This window comes from Sus scrofa, chromosome 8, assembly GCF_000003025.6.
Source record: "Sus scrofa isolate TJ Tabasco breed Duroc chromosome 8, Sscrofa11.1, whole genome shotgun sequence".
In the NCBI taxonomy this organism is placed as follows: domain Eukaryota; kingdom Metazoa; phylum Chordata; class Mammalia; order Artiodactyla; family Suidae; genus Sus; species Sus scrofa.
This window is the reverse complement of record NC_010450.4, coordinates 72,759,264-72,772,713: the sequence shown is the minus strand read 5'-3', so window position 1 is coordinate 72,772,713 and position 13,450 is coordinate 72,759,264. Positions and strand designations below refer to the sequence as shown.

The window sequence follows — 13,450 nt, the reverse complement described above, 5'->3', positions numbered from 1 at the left end:
CCATTAACTTCTCAACCATGTTCAAAACAGAACTGAGAAATTCCCATTCAAATAACTTGATAGCAATACTACCATATATAAATGATAACCAACAAGGACCTACCATGTAGCATAGGGAACTATACTCAATCTTTTATAATAACCTGTAAGGGAAAAGGATATGAAAAACAATATATATACATGTGTATATACATATCTGTGTATATATGTGTGTGTGTATGTGTGTGTGTGTATATATATATATATATATAGTATAGCTGAATCACTTTGTCGTATACCTGAAACTAATACAACATTCTAAATCAACTATACTTCCATAAAAAAAATTTTTTGAGATAACTTTGCAGCAGATGCTGCAGGTGTCCTGTTCATTTTCTCTGGCCTCCAGAATCAGCACTGCCTATATATGAGAACAGCCCTCAACCGATGACTGAATGGGTGGACACATAACCAGTACCTTCCTAAATCAGGTGGGATAATTCTGTTAGGTACTCTAGAGTAGTCCCACTGAATCTTTGCCCATTGGGAACTATGATGGTAAACATAAGTGAGAGGCCCTGGAAATCCCTGTCCTTTTGGATTGTAAACCAAAAGCAATACCCCATGCCTGATGGGACCTCGAGACTAGCACTACCATCAAAGACTTGACAGAAAATCAGGGGCAGGGATACCTACTGCATCCCCATTTAATTTGCCCATTTGGCCTCTAGGGGAGTTGTGGGGACCTCAGAGAATGACTGTGCAGTATGGCCACTTCATCAGGGGCCTCCGACTTCAGCTGCTTTCTGGAACAAATCAAGAGTCTCCAACACTGGGTGTGCAGCTATTGATCTGGAAATGCTGCTTTTTTTTCCTGCACCAGTTTGCAAGGTCCATCAGAGCCATTCGCTTTTACCTGATGTAGCCTCAGTACTATGTCAACTCTCCTGTTCTCTGCCATAACGTAGTCTGCAGAGATCACGATCAACTTTTCAGCCCACATCAGCATCCACAGCATTGATGACACTATATTGATTGGACAAGATCAAGACCTGAACAGAAAGTAGCAAGTATTTTCCATGGCTTAGTAGACATATGGGAACCAAAGAATAGCAGATCAAACCCCATGAAAATTCAGAGAGTCATGACATAGGTGAGATGCCTGGGAGTCAAAAGGCATGCAACATTTCAAGGTTTCTCCTCCAAAGTAAAAGATAAATAGCTGCATCTTGCATGATCTGCCTCTAAAGAAGCGGCACTAAGTTGGCCTTTAGGGATTTTAGAGGTAATACATGCCACTTGTGAGTGTTCCCCTTAGATCCCACTTAAAAGTAATCTGTGGGAGTTCCCGTCGTGGCGCAGTGGTTAACGAATCCGACTAGGAGCCATGAGGTTGCAGGTTCGATCCCTAGCCTTGCTCAGTGGGTTAAGGATCCGGCGTTGCAGTGAGCTGTGGTGTAGGTCGCAGACGTGGCTCGATCCCGCGTTGCTGTGGCTCTGGCGTAGGCTGGCCGCTGCAGCTCCATTCGACCCCTAGCCTGGGAACCTCCCATATGCCGCGGGAGCGGCCCAAGAAATGGCAAAAAGACAAAAAAAAAGAAAAAAAAAAGTAATCTGTATAAAGCTGCCAGTTTTGAAAGAGTGCAGAACATGTGTAGGCTGCAGTACAAGCTGCTCTTTGTGACCCAATAGACCCAATGATATGACACTTGGAGTATCTGGCAAAAAGGAACCAAGTCTCCAGCAAGCAACAATGAAGGAAGCAAGCATAGAACCCTGAAGCCAATCTATGCCTCCTCTCTAGATAACAAGTCTCCTTGTCAGAAGCAGCTTCTAGCTCTCCCTAATACAGAATGCCTTATGTCTAAACTGTTGCCCACTGTGAACTGGGTGACCTTTCTAGCCATAAGGTCCAGTGGGCACAGAAAAACCTACCATCTCATGGAAATGGTGTATGTAAGATTGAGCTCCAGCAAATCTGGAAGGCACAACCAAGTGGCCTGAGCAGGTGTCTTTCACTCCTGCGATATCAACCCCTGGCCCCTCTCCTTCTGCCATATCTCTAGCCTCATGGGAGTTTCTTATTACCAATTGAAAGAGGGAAGAGAAGCTCAGTCCTGATCTACAGATAGGAAAGCAATCTGCTGGGACAAATTGGAGTTATCACTTGCAGCATCACACTTCTACTTAGCAGTGTCTCTGGACATTGGCAAAGAAAGTATACCCCAGAGGCAGAACTTCAAGTACTTCATTTGGTTGTCCATTTCTTCTGCGTCGAGTGATGTCCAGAAGTGTGGATTTATCCGATTCATGGGTGGTTAATAACAGTTTTGCTGGATGTTCAGAGACCTGGGAAAAAATAAGATCGAAATATTGACGAAAAGGAGTCTGGGGGATGGTGTGTGGATAGAACTCTCATGGGGGCACAGAGTCTGAAGATATTTGTGAACACCCACAAAGAGCATCCATTGCAGAGGAGGCTATCGATAATCAGGCAGGTGGGAAAAATGATGTATTGTGTACAGGTCAATCAGCTTCTTTCACCAGCCACATACTCAGTGGGCCTATATATAAGGTAGTCACAGTGGCAAGAATGGAGCTTATTCATGGGCTTAACAATATGGATCAACCTAGCTATTACTGATGAGACGACACTTAGCCAACAGCCGAGACCAACACCAAGTCCCCGATAAAGTGCTGTTCCCAGGCGATGTGTCAGCTCCCACATACAGACTGATTCCATTGGACCCCTACATCATGGAGGAGGCAGAGATTGGTCCTTGCTGAAATGGATGTGTATTTTGGATAAGGATTCGCCTTCCTTGTTTGAGTCAGCAACCAGTAGATGTGGTGCTACCTCTTCTGTAACCCAGATAATGGGTTCAGGAATCAAGGGGAAAGCGTGAACCGGATCCCCTCAACATGACACTTAAGGACCTCTCATAAAAGTTTTGCCTACGTACTTGCAATTTTCATTTCTGTTGATGCGGAGATTGTGGTTTCAAAGTGCAAAATCTTTTTGCCAAGAGATACAACAATGGCTCCACTGAATTTGAAGTTGAGACTGACATCTGACTCCTTGGATCTTTTGTCCTCCTGGCTGTCTACTTATACTACTGGAATAGCTGATCCAGGTTACTGAGGTAGAGTAACCTGCTGCTACACAGCGGGGGCAGGGAGGACCACGTCCAGAACCCAGGGGCTCTCTGAGGAGCCTCTCAGTACTTCCAAGGTCAGTAAGGAAATATAATGGAAAACTACAGCCATAAAATAAAATCAAGGCAACTGAACTGATGCTTCAGTATTAAAAGTTTAGATTACACTGTCAAGCAAAGAACCCTGTAGCTGCTGAGGTCCTGAGGACAAATGAAAAAGAGAAGGGAAGAGAAAGTTATGAATATCAATTGTGGTCTTATGATCAGTTACAAAGACTGTGGCAGCTTCGTATATTGTCTTCCTTATTATAAGAGTGTGTTTGTGTATGTATACAGATGTGTAGAGAGAAATGATTTTATTCTCTCTCCTTCTTCCCATTATTATTGTACACAGTTTTGCTGGAAGTTAGCTTTATAATTTAGTCTTTTTTTTTTTTTTTTTTTTTTGCTTTTTAGGGCTGCACTTGCAGCATATGGATGTTTTCTGGCTAAGGGTCGAATCAGAGCCACAGCTGCCAGCATGCATCACAGCCACAGCAACACCAGATCCAAGCTACAACTGAGAACCACACCACAGCTCATGGCAACACCAGATCCTTAACCCACTGAGCGAGGCCAGGGATTGAACTTGCTTCCTCACAGACACTATGTCGGATTCTCAACTTGCTGAGCCACAACGGGAACTCCAACAATTTTGTCTTTAATAGAAGAATATGCAGGAAGGACAATGACTGCATTTGCTGAGTAATCAACGTGGTCCAGAGATGGGTGGTATGACTAACTCCCAGAAATTGATTCAATGATTATTAGCAAGAAGTCAAAAAAGTCTTTATTTATATAAAGGATAGTTGAGTCTTGGTAGGTGGAAATGCAGAGTTCTTTTCTTTGTAGGTGAGAAGATGGATATGAGTAGTGGGATCAGTATGGATGCTGAGGAGCCAGGGGGTACACCATGTCAGTTCCTAGGCTATTATCTTGCAGCTGCAAATGCACCCTCTCTATTCTGTTTAACGATGCTGATACAGGAACTCCCCAAATCACATTTATGCAATGCCAGCTGACTTCCTGTTAGGCACCACTAATTGGGTGCTCTAGAAGGATACTGCAAGGTGGGAAGATAATGAACAGATTGCTGCATATGTCTTTCTGCCTGCTCTCTGTGCCTGTGAACTTTACCCTGGCATCATTTCTCTACCCTAGCAGCAGATTTTCCCGTCCATAACAGCAGCTTAATTCAGTTTGCAGTTTTTCCTTTACTTTTAAAACCTTCCTGCTTTTGTTCCACTTTAGAGACAATGGTGCACCAGACAGCAGTTACTCCCTTCTCAGAGATCTGGCTCCCAACCCAAAGGGCTCCTCTTCCAAATTCAGAGACACCAGCACCAACTGAGCAGAACCTCAAGCTCCAAAACCTGAACTTCAGCTCCAAGAGGCCCCACCCAAGTTTCCCAGTTTTAACAACGCCAACCTCTTCTCTTTATTTCACCAGCCTGGGAGAGGTAGGTAGCTGCTTGCCAAAATTGCTGCTTCCCTAATCATTTAGCATTCTTCTTTCGTCTTTTCTGTTACCTAGTTAACAACTTTGTACCTGGTTAACAATTCCTTGTGTTAAATGTTGGTGCAGTTTTATCTCTAGACAGGATGCTGGCTGATGCAGACACCTTCTGAGGATTCCTTCACCTGCTCCCACCCCTGCTCTGTCTAGGGTGGAAATTTCTCTCCCATTTTACTGTCTTTAACAACTCCCTAGCACAACAGTTATCACAGAATTTGGGGATTGTCTGCTCTCTAACATCTCTGCTAACTGGAGACTAGTATCCATGAAGACACGGGTTGGATCCTGCACCTCCCTCAGTGGGTTAAGGATCCCGCATTGCCACAAGCTGTGGATGTAGGTCGCAGACATGGCTCAGATCTGGCATTGCTGTGGCTGTGGTGTCACCTGGTAGCTGCAACTCTGATTTGACCCCTAGCCTGGGAACTTCCATGTGCCACAGGTGCAGTCCTAAAAAGCAAAAGATGAAATAAAAATAAAAATTAAAAAATCTCTGACCATTTGCTGATTTTTGTTTTGTAAATACTTTCTCCATGTCCAATTTTAAGCCGTCAACATGATGTCATTGGACAGAGTTAAGAGATGCTCACCTTGGCTGTCACAAGTCAGTGCCAGACAGCTCCTGCACAGCATCAACTCACACTCTTAGACATTGTTGAGGACCTCAAAGAACTTTAGCTTATGTGGAATATATTGACAAATACTTACACATTAGAAATTAGACATGAGAACTCTTGGGAGTTCCCATTGCGGTTCAGCAGAAAAGAACCTGACTAGTATCAGTGAGGATGTGGGTTCAATCCCTGGCCTCACTCAGTGGGTTAAGGATCCATGCAAGCTGTGGTATAGATCACAGATGTGGTTTGGATCTGGCGTGGCTCTGGCTGTGGTGTAGGCTGGCAGCTGTAGCTCTGATGTGACCCCTAGCCTGGGAACTTCTATATGCCTCAGGTGTGGCCCTAAAAAGCAAAAAAAAAAAAAAAAAAAGAATGAAAAAGGAAAAGAAATTAGAACTCTTTATCGGGAGTTCCCGTCGTGGCGCAGTGGTTAACGAATCCAACTGGGAACCATGAGGTTGCGGGTTCGGTCCCTGCCCTTGCTCAGTGGGTTAACAATCCGGCATTGCCGTGAGCTGTGGTGTAGGTCGCAGACGTGGCTCGGATCCTGCGTTGCTGTGGCTCTGGTGTAGGCCAGTGGCTACAGCTCCTATTCGACCCCTAGCCTGGGAACCTCCATATGCTGCAGGAGCGGCCCAAGAAATAGCAAAAAGACAAAAAAAAAAAAAAAAAAAAAGAACTCTTTATCTCTTAAAATTTTTATTTATAAATTCTATCAAAAGTAATAATAATAATCCTACTACCTGTTAGCAAAAATACCTTTTTTATAAAACATTACTATATTTCCCAAAACAAAATGCAACACACATGAAAAGGAGGCACCATTTTACATTTTGGCAAATCTCTTAACTTCTAGGTGACTAGAAGGTTCTCCTACCTCTGACATTCATTGTGTTGTGATTTGTTGTTTTAAGTATATGAAGAAAATCTGGCCCCATCCAGATACATTGTTAGAAAAGGGAGGAGTACACAGATTTTAATAACCCTTTTAGGTAACCGTGGTATTTTTTCTCGATGCTACAGTAAAACTCAGAAAGTGGCAGTTTCTGGAGTGCCGCTGTGGTTCAGTGGGTTAACGGGTCCAGTGTTGTTGCTGTGAGGTAGGTCACAGCTGCCACTCATATTCGAGCCTTGGCCCAGGAACTTGCATATGCCAAAGGTGTAGCCAAAAGAAAAAAAAAGTTTCCTAAAGGTTAGTTAGTTGTAGTGTGGAATATGAAACAATATAACGAGTTTTATACTCTATTACAATAAAATTCATTGGTCTATCCTGCATTTTGAGTGATTTTTTACGTGGCATGATTTTGTAACATAAAGTATTGGTCATTTGAAAAGGATTGCTTTACCAAGTTAGGCAGACCTTCAAAATGTTAGCATATTTCTTTATACAATATCAAAAATTATATTCACTACTATCACCGTAAATCTTATTAGTAAAGTCTTTAAATATTGAGAATCCATCAACTTCACAGTGGTGAATACAAGTTTCCCAAAATTTTAATTTTCCACCCAATTTTTCTCATTGGCAATAAACACTGACAGTGGTTTTCCCTGAAGTAACACTTCACTTCATACATTTTTAATAAAATATCTGCCAAATGCCCAAGTCTGAATAACCACAGGTTTCCTGTCAGTCATTTTTTTCCAAGTGAAAATCATGTCCCATGTGAAAAGCAGCTAGTTCAGCCCATATCTCAATCCTCAAGTATTTCACCCAAGACAACTACTGTACTTTTCTCATTTTTGAAATGTAGAATATTTTAAAATGTATAACCAAGCGTCAAGATTTAATAAAATTAATAATTTTACTGCTCCATCAAAGATGTTCTTAGGAGAAACTGGCTTTGTGTGTATGTGTGTGTGCTGGTTTTTACTGCTAGTACATGACAGTGAGAAAAATAATGGCTTCTAATACCATTTGGTGCCACTGTCTTGAGCCATATTGAGATGCTAGCAATTTTCATTTGTTTATTTATTTATTTTTATGGCCACACCTGAGGCATATGGAAGTTCCTGGGCCAGGGATTGAATCCAAGCCACAGTTGCAATCTATGCCACAGCTTGCCAGATCCTTTAACCCACTGCACGAGGCTGTGGGATTGAACCCCAGCCTCTGCAGTGACACATGACACTGCAGTCAGATTTTTAACCCACTGCACCACAACAGGAACTCCAGAGATGCCAGCAATTTTAACCACCATTGCTTTCCACCGTTAGTGCAAATGTCAATACAGAGAAACAAGGTTATAAGATTGGACCATCTTAGGGCATTCCCACTGTGGCTCACTGGGTTATGAAACCAGCTAGTACTCATGAGGATGCCAGTTCGATCCTGGCTTCCCTCAGTGGGTTAAGGATCTGGCATTGCCATGAGCTGTGATGTGGGCACAGACTCAGCTCAGATCCAGCATTGCTGGCAGTTGCAGCTCTGATTCAACCCCTAGCCTGGGAACTTCCATATGCTGCAAGTGCAGCCCTGGAAAAGCAAAGAATAATAACAATAATAGAAAATATATTTTATATTTACATGTATAAATAAAAAAATTGGGCAGGTGCAGCCCTAAAAAAAAAAAAAAAAAAAAAAAGATTAACTAGAGAAATCATACTCTTTCTTTCCAACATATAAAAAGGAAAGAAAAAAAAAGAATCAGCCAGGTGTAGGTGGCATAGAAGCTAGGAGGGAAAAACACATGCAGATAAGAAATGGTAGTCAGGGCTACAATAGGTCACAAAGATTCATAAATTATGGAAGAGGTTGAAGCTGCAAGAAAGGAGACATAAGGAAAACATAGGACAAAACTCTCCGACATAAACCACAGCAACATCTTCTCAGATCCACCTCCTAGAGTAATGACAATAAAAACAAAAGAAAGGAGACATAATGAGAGAGGAGAAATGACGAGGAGAGAAGGGGGCTGAAGAGAAACAGAGCAAGTAGGTCAGGAGAAACAGAAGCAGGAAATGCAGAGACAAAGAGCAGCCAAGGCACTGTCGTGGTGTAAGGTCAACCCATTCCTGCCACTGAGCGGCCAACTAGAAAATCCAGTTCTCAGAGCTGCCAAGCCAGGCCTCGGCTCTTAGCTGAGATTCCTTTGGACTGGTAATCTTCTCCCCAAATCCCACTGTTTAAAATAATAATAATGGTAACTTGAATGAGTCTCTGTGCCTTGGATCCAGTGGGTCCTAAGTACCTCCTAACCACTGGGAAGGCATCCTGCCAGCTGCTTTCGCATCATTATCTCAGGTTTAAACAGTATTTCTCCATCTAAGCGTTAGTACCAACCACGCTCCCACACATCAGGTGCGATGGGAACTCACAAAGTTGACGTGCTTTTCATGTTCCATACGCCATAAAGTACATAAAATACAGAGGCCACAAGCCAGAAGGAACTGTGTTGCCAAGGAATCTTGTTTTTTCCTCCTGGTTCAAAACAAAAAACAAAAAAACAATTGAACTACATGTTCTAAGGTGAGAAAAAGGGTGTATCCGGTGAGACTCCTGTTGTTAGTAACAGACAATTCAGGTGAATTCAATTAAGCAAACAAGGCACTTTATGATACCCCGACCGAGACAACTCACAGATGCACAAAGCCATGCTCAGCAGCAGAAAGAGCCACACCAGGATTTCCTGTGTCTCTATGTGTTTCCTCCATGGAACACTTGCCTGCCTTCTTCCAGCTACCCCAACTGCTCCTGAATTTGCCGGTTGCTAGTCTACCTCACAGCGAAATTCCGTCTCCTCCTTTCCTCTGCTCTTCATCCACCTCAATTCCCTATTTGTAGGGAAAGTGCTCTGATTGGTTGAGCTTGGGTCAAATAGCCATCATCGCGACAGGGAACTGGAGCTGAGAGGCAGAAGGAAGGAAACATCGTATATGAAATACACATGATGGTGGAATGATGTGGAGGTGTGGGAGGTAGTGGTCTGGTGGTTGGTCTGAGCTTATCATTGTAGGTCACCAGAGGGTGAGATTTTTTTTTTTTTTTTTTTTTTGGTCTAACCACTAGACCACCAAAGAATTCCCTAGGTGCTTCTTTTTGGTTAACTCATTCCAAAAGATGTCCATTACAAAGGGTGAACCATTTAATTCCACTATATTAAGCAAAATAACTCAGACGATCCCAAATGGATACAGCTCCATCTCATGACCTTGGAAAAGGACATTTCAGACCCACTTCCCAGAAAAAAAAAAACAAAAAAACAAAAACTTGCTGATCCCCGCAGTGACCAAATCTATTTTAGGAAATCTGTCCCTCCTACCACATCTCAGAGCCACTTTACCACTCAGCCCTGGCAGGCCCTCCCCTCATGCCATACCCTACACTCCACACCCGTTTTTTTCTTTCTTTTCATGTGAGCAAAATCTATCTGTTCTATATTACAGTCTTTTGCTCCATGATAGCAGCTGGAAAAGTAACCTGTGTTAGAGCTTTAACAGTCTGATTCTGTAAACCATTTCAAATAAAAGCAGTGTTTATCAGAGACAATTTTTTATTTCAGGGGAGTGGTTCTGATGACAGCAAAAACCCTGGGGCAGGGGTGCAAAAAAAGATACACTAAGAAAGGAGGTCCATCATTGTACCTACTACTTCCAGTGCAAGCCATTTCTTCTAAAATGTGGGACCCAACATTTCCTTCCATTTCCATCCCACACTGGTAATGGCGTTTTCCACACTGACTTTGTAACTGCTCGCTCGCTCCCTCGCTCTTGCTGTGTTTTTTCAGATTGTAGCCATAATACTGTGCTGTTTGCATAATAAATAACATTATGAACCAGAGGCACTTCATAAGAAATCCTAATGAGGCTGCATTGGTGCAATCCCTTCTAACCCCTAAAGAATGAATATAATCAGTTTTTAATGAGCCCTAAGAGAGTTTTCAAAGATGAGAGTTTTCTAAAATTTGCAGTTTCTGTCCTCTTAAAATGCAAATATACAAATATCCATAAGAACAGGGGTTTTTTAAAGGGAAATATTGGTGTTTACATGCATTTTAATAAGTATTACTCATACATCCAGCTTTCTTCACCTAAGGGGCTGCAGAGCATCTTAGAAACTGACCTACTTAATCTAAAATTCCATCTGTAACTATGGTACAGTAGCCAGCAAGATGAGATTATAAGTTATTCTATAAGACTTTCCCACTCACTGTCAGCTATAAAACCTATCCCCAGATCTTGGGCTTTAGTTCTCCTTGTCTCTCACAGAAAAAGGCAGTACGTCTTAACTGGTTAGACAATGGATTCAGTAACCAAACTTCCTATGTTTAAATCCCTCCCAAGAGTTGGGAGACTTTGGGAAATTTGCTTAAGTTCTCTGTGTCTCAGTAACCTCACCTGTAAAATGGGGGTCATAATAGTATCTACCCATGTTATTATTGTGAAGATTAACAAACAAATAGTTCCCGTCATGGCTCATTAATTAACGAATCCAACCAGGAACCTTGAGGTTGTGGGTTGGATCCCTGGCCTTGCTCAGTGGGTTAAGGATCCGGCGTTGCCATGAGCTGTGGTGTAGGTTGCAGACGTGGCTCAGATCTGATGTTGCTGTGGCTCTGACATAGGCCAGTGGCTACAGCTCTGATTCGACCCCTAGCCTGGGAACCTCCATATGCCACAGGTTCGGCCCTAAAAAGACAAAAAAAACCCTAAAAAACAAAAAAACAAATTAATGCGTCAAAGGTCTTAGAACGGCAACCAATCATATTAAGGGTTAGTTAGTAGTGCACTAAGTTTTCTGTTTTGTTTTGTTTTTTGGGGCCGCACCCAACACTTGGAGGTTCCCAGGCTAGGGGTCAAATAAGAGCTACAGCTGTCGGCCTACACCACAGCTCACGGCAACGCCGGATCCTTAACCCACTGAGCGTAGGTCAGGGATTGAACCCGAAACCTCGTGGTTCCTAGTCGGATTCATTTCCACTGCGCCACGATGGGAACTCCTGCACTAACTTTATAACCTGCACTGACTCAGTTACGGCTCTTTTCTTGACCTAATTTTAACCAGACTCCTCTGAGTCGTCCGCTGGACCAGAGCAGGCCCAGGGCTTCCTTCTCTGTCCCTGTAGAATTTGACAAAAATCCTGCTAAATCAGTTGAGGGAACATCTCCCATCCTGACTTTGGCAAGACTTCTGCTGGCTTCCAGCTTGAATCCTCCTTAGCCATGGTGCTTTCTTTTTCTTTCTTTTTTTCTTTTTTCTTTTTTGTCTTTTTATCTTTTTTTGAGGGCCACACCTGCGGCATATGGAGGTTCCCAGGCTAGGGGCTGAATCGGAGCTGCAGCTGCTGGCCTCCACCACAGCCACAGCAACACAGGATCCGAGCCTCGTGGTTCCAAGTCAGATTTGTTGCCCCTTCGCCACGATGGGAACTCCCAGCCGTGGTGCTTTCTCTTAGAAAGGTAGTTTCCATCCACTGACCCCTACCCTCTCCCTTGGATTTAAATCTCCCCTTGCCCTTGTTGGAGTCAGAGCTGGGTCAGATCTCTGTCTGCTGCTACAAAACCCCACTGAGATGGTCTCCCTCGAATGAAGTCGGCCTGACTGTCTCCGACCTACGTCATGAATAATCTTTTTCTTTAACACTGCCCTTTGTCTTTAAATAATCAACCACCTGACGTTCTCTTGTAGTTTACCAGGTGAAAGATCTGGACCAGCGTTGCCACAGCTGCAGCACAGGCTGCAACTGCCATATGGGTTCAATCCCTGGCCCGGGAACTTTCACACACCATGAGTGTGGCAAAAAAATAAAAGAAAATAAACAATAACTGATCATCTTTTGTGCAGAGTGGGAGGAGAGACACATTTTGGAGATGGTTCCAATATTTTAATCTTATCTCTAATAATTTAACCTCATTTATTAATATTTAAGGTGTGGGTGGTGGAATATTTGTACCTTAACTCCATAGGAGATTTGAAAATGAAAATATTTGAGAATATGATTGCTTAGAGGGACCAGCCTGTGAAGGATAGGAGAATGGACAGCAGGCGTTATTGTCACCATAAAAACTGGCATTAAATTAAAAATACATTAGATTGGGTATTTCCTGTAGTGGCTCAGCATCCATGAGGATGAAGGTTCGATCCCTAGCCTTGCTCCGTCGGTTAAGGATCCCATGTTGCCATGAGTTATGACATAGGTCGCAGATGCGACTCAGATCTGGCATTGCTGTGGCTGTGGCGTGGGCTGGCAGCTACAGCTCTGATTTAACCCCTAGCCTGGGAACTTCCATATGCTGTGGGTGTGGTCCTAAAAAGACAAAAAAAAAAAAATTAGATTATAACAGTGTTGGTATTGATATTGTTCTTTCTCATGCAGTCATAATTCATTTGTTGAAACGTATGAATAAGGAAGACAATAGCTGAGTCTCCTGCCCAGCAAGGATGATTTTCTGGGCAGTAAGACTACCAGGTTCTCCCTAGATAGGTCTTATTCTATTATTCTATAATAAGCATGGAAAAGCCTTTTACAGAAATGGCTTTTAATGACCACACAATTGTGGGAAAGTGCTAAAACACTTACATTCATGTAGACACATACATATTTACTGTTCTATTGCATATAGTCCATTCCCCAAAGAATCTCTCTTAAGTGCCCAAAATATAGTCACTGAAATGTGACACTGAAAAACCAGGTTGGGGAGGTTTCCTGGAGGCTCAGTGGGCTAAGGATCTAGAATTGTCACTGCTGTGGCATAGGATCAATCCCTGGCCCGGGAACTTCCACATCCAGTGGGTGCAGCTGAAAGGAAAAGAAAAAAAGAAGGAAAAAACAAATTGTTTAGTCTTTAAAAGAAAAATGGAGGGAATGTGGGGTAGCCTGTTAAATGTCCTATAGATGGTAGAAAATTTTGGGGTCTTTAAAGACTTATACACATGTACATAATGTTACTAATTCTTCGTAGACCATGGAACGAAGGAAACTACTATGTAACCTAAAGAAATATCTGTTGTTTAACATTGGGTTTTGTAGGAGAGCCTGAGAAAGGGTTCTAGTGTGTGTACTTTATTGAGCAAATGCTCTTTAGGAAAAGCTGGAGGAGGGGAAGAAGCTGTGTAAGAATGAGCTGAGGCTGTCTTCCTGGGTAGAGCCTAGGAGGGATATGGGAGAGTAGAAGTGAGTCAGTCCTTGGTTACCCTTGGAGAT

General features: G+C 42.8%; 1 long non-coding RNA gene across 1 annotated transcript in view; it reads right to left on the bottom strand.

The window, feature by feature from the left end:
- LOC110262131 overlaps positions 285–13,450 on the bottom strand; it is a 30,068-nt gene continuing 16,902 nt past the window's right edge. The window contains exons 2-3 of the long non-coding RNA XR_002346720.1: positions 2,204–2,328; positions 285–1,031 (exon numbers count right to left, since the gene is read on the bottom strand). This is a non-coding gene — a long non-coding RNA (uncharacterized LOC110262131). The remainder of the gene's footprint in view (positions 1,032–2,203; positions 2,329–13,450) is intronic.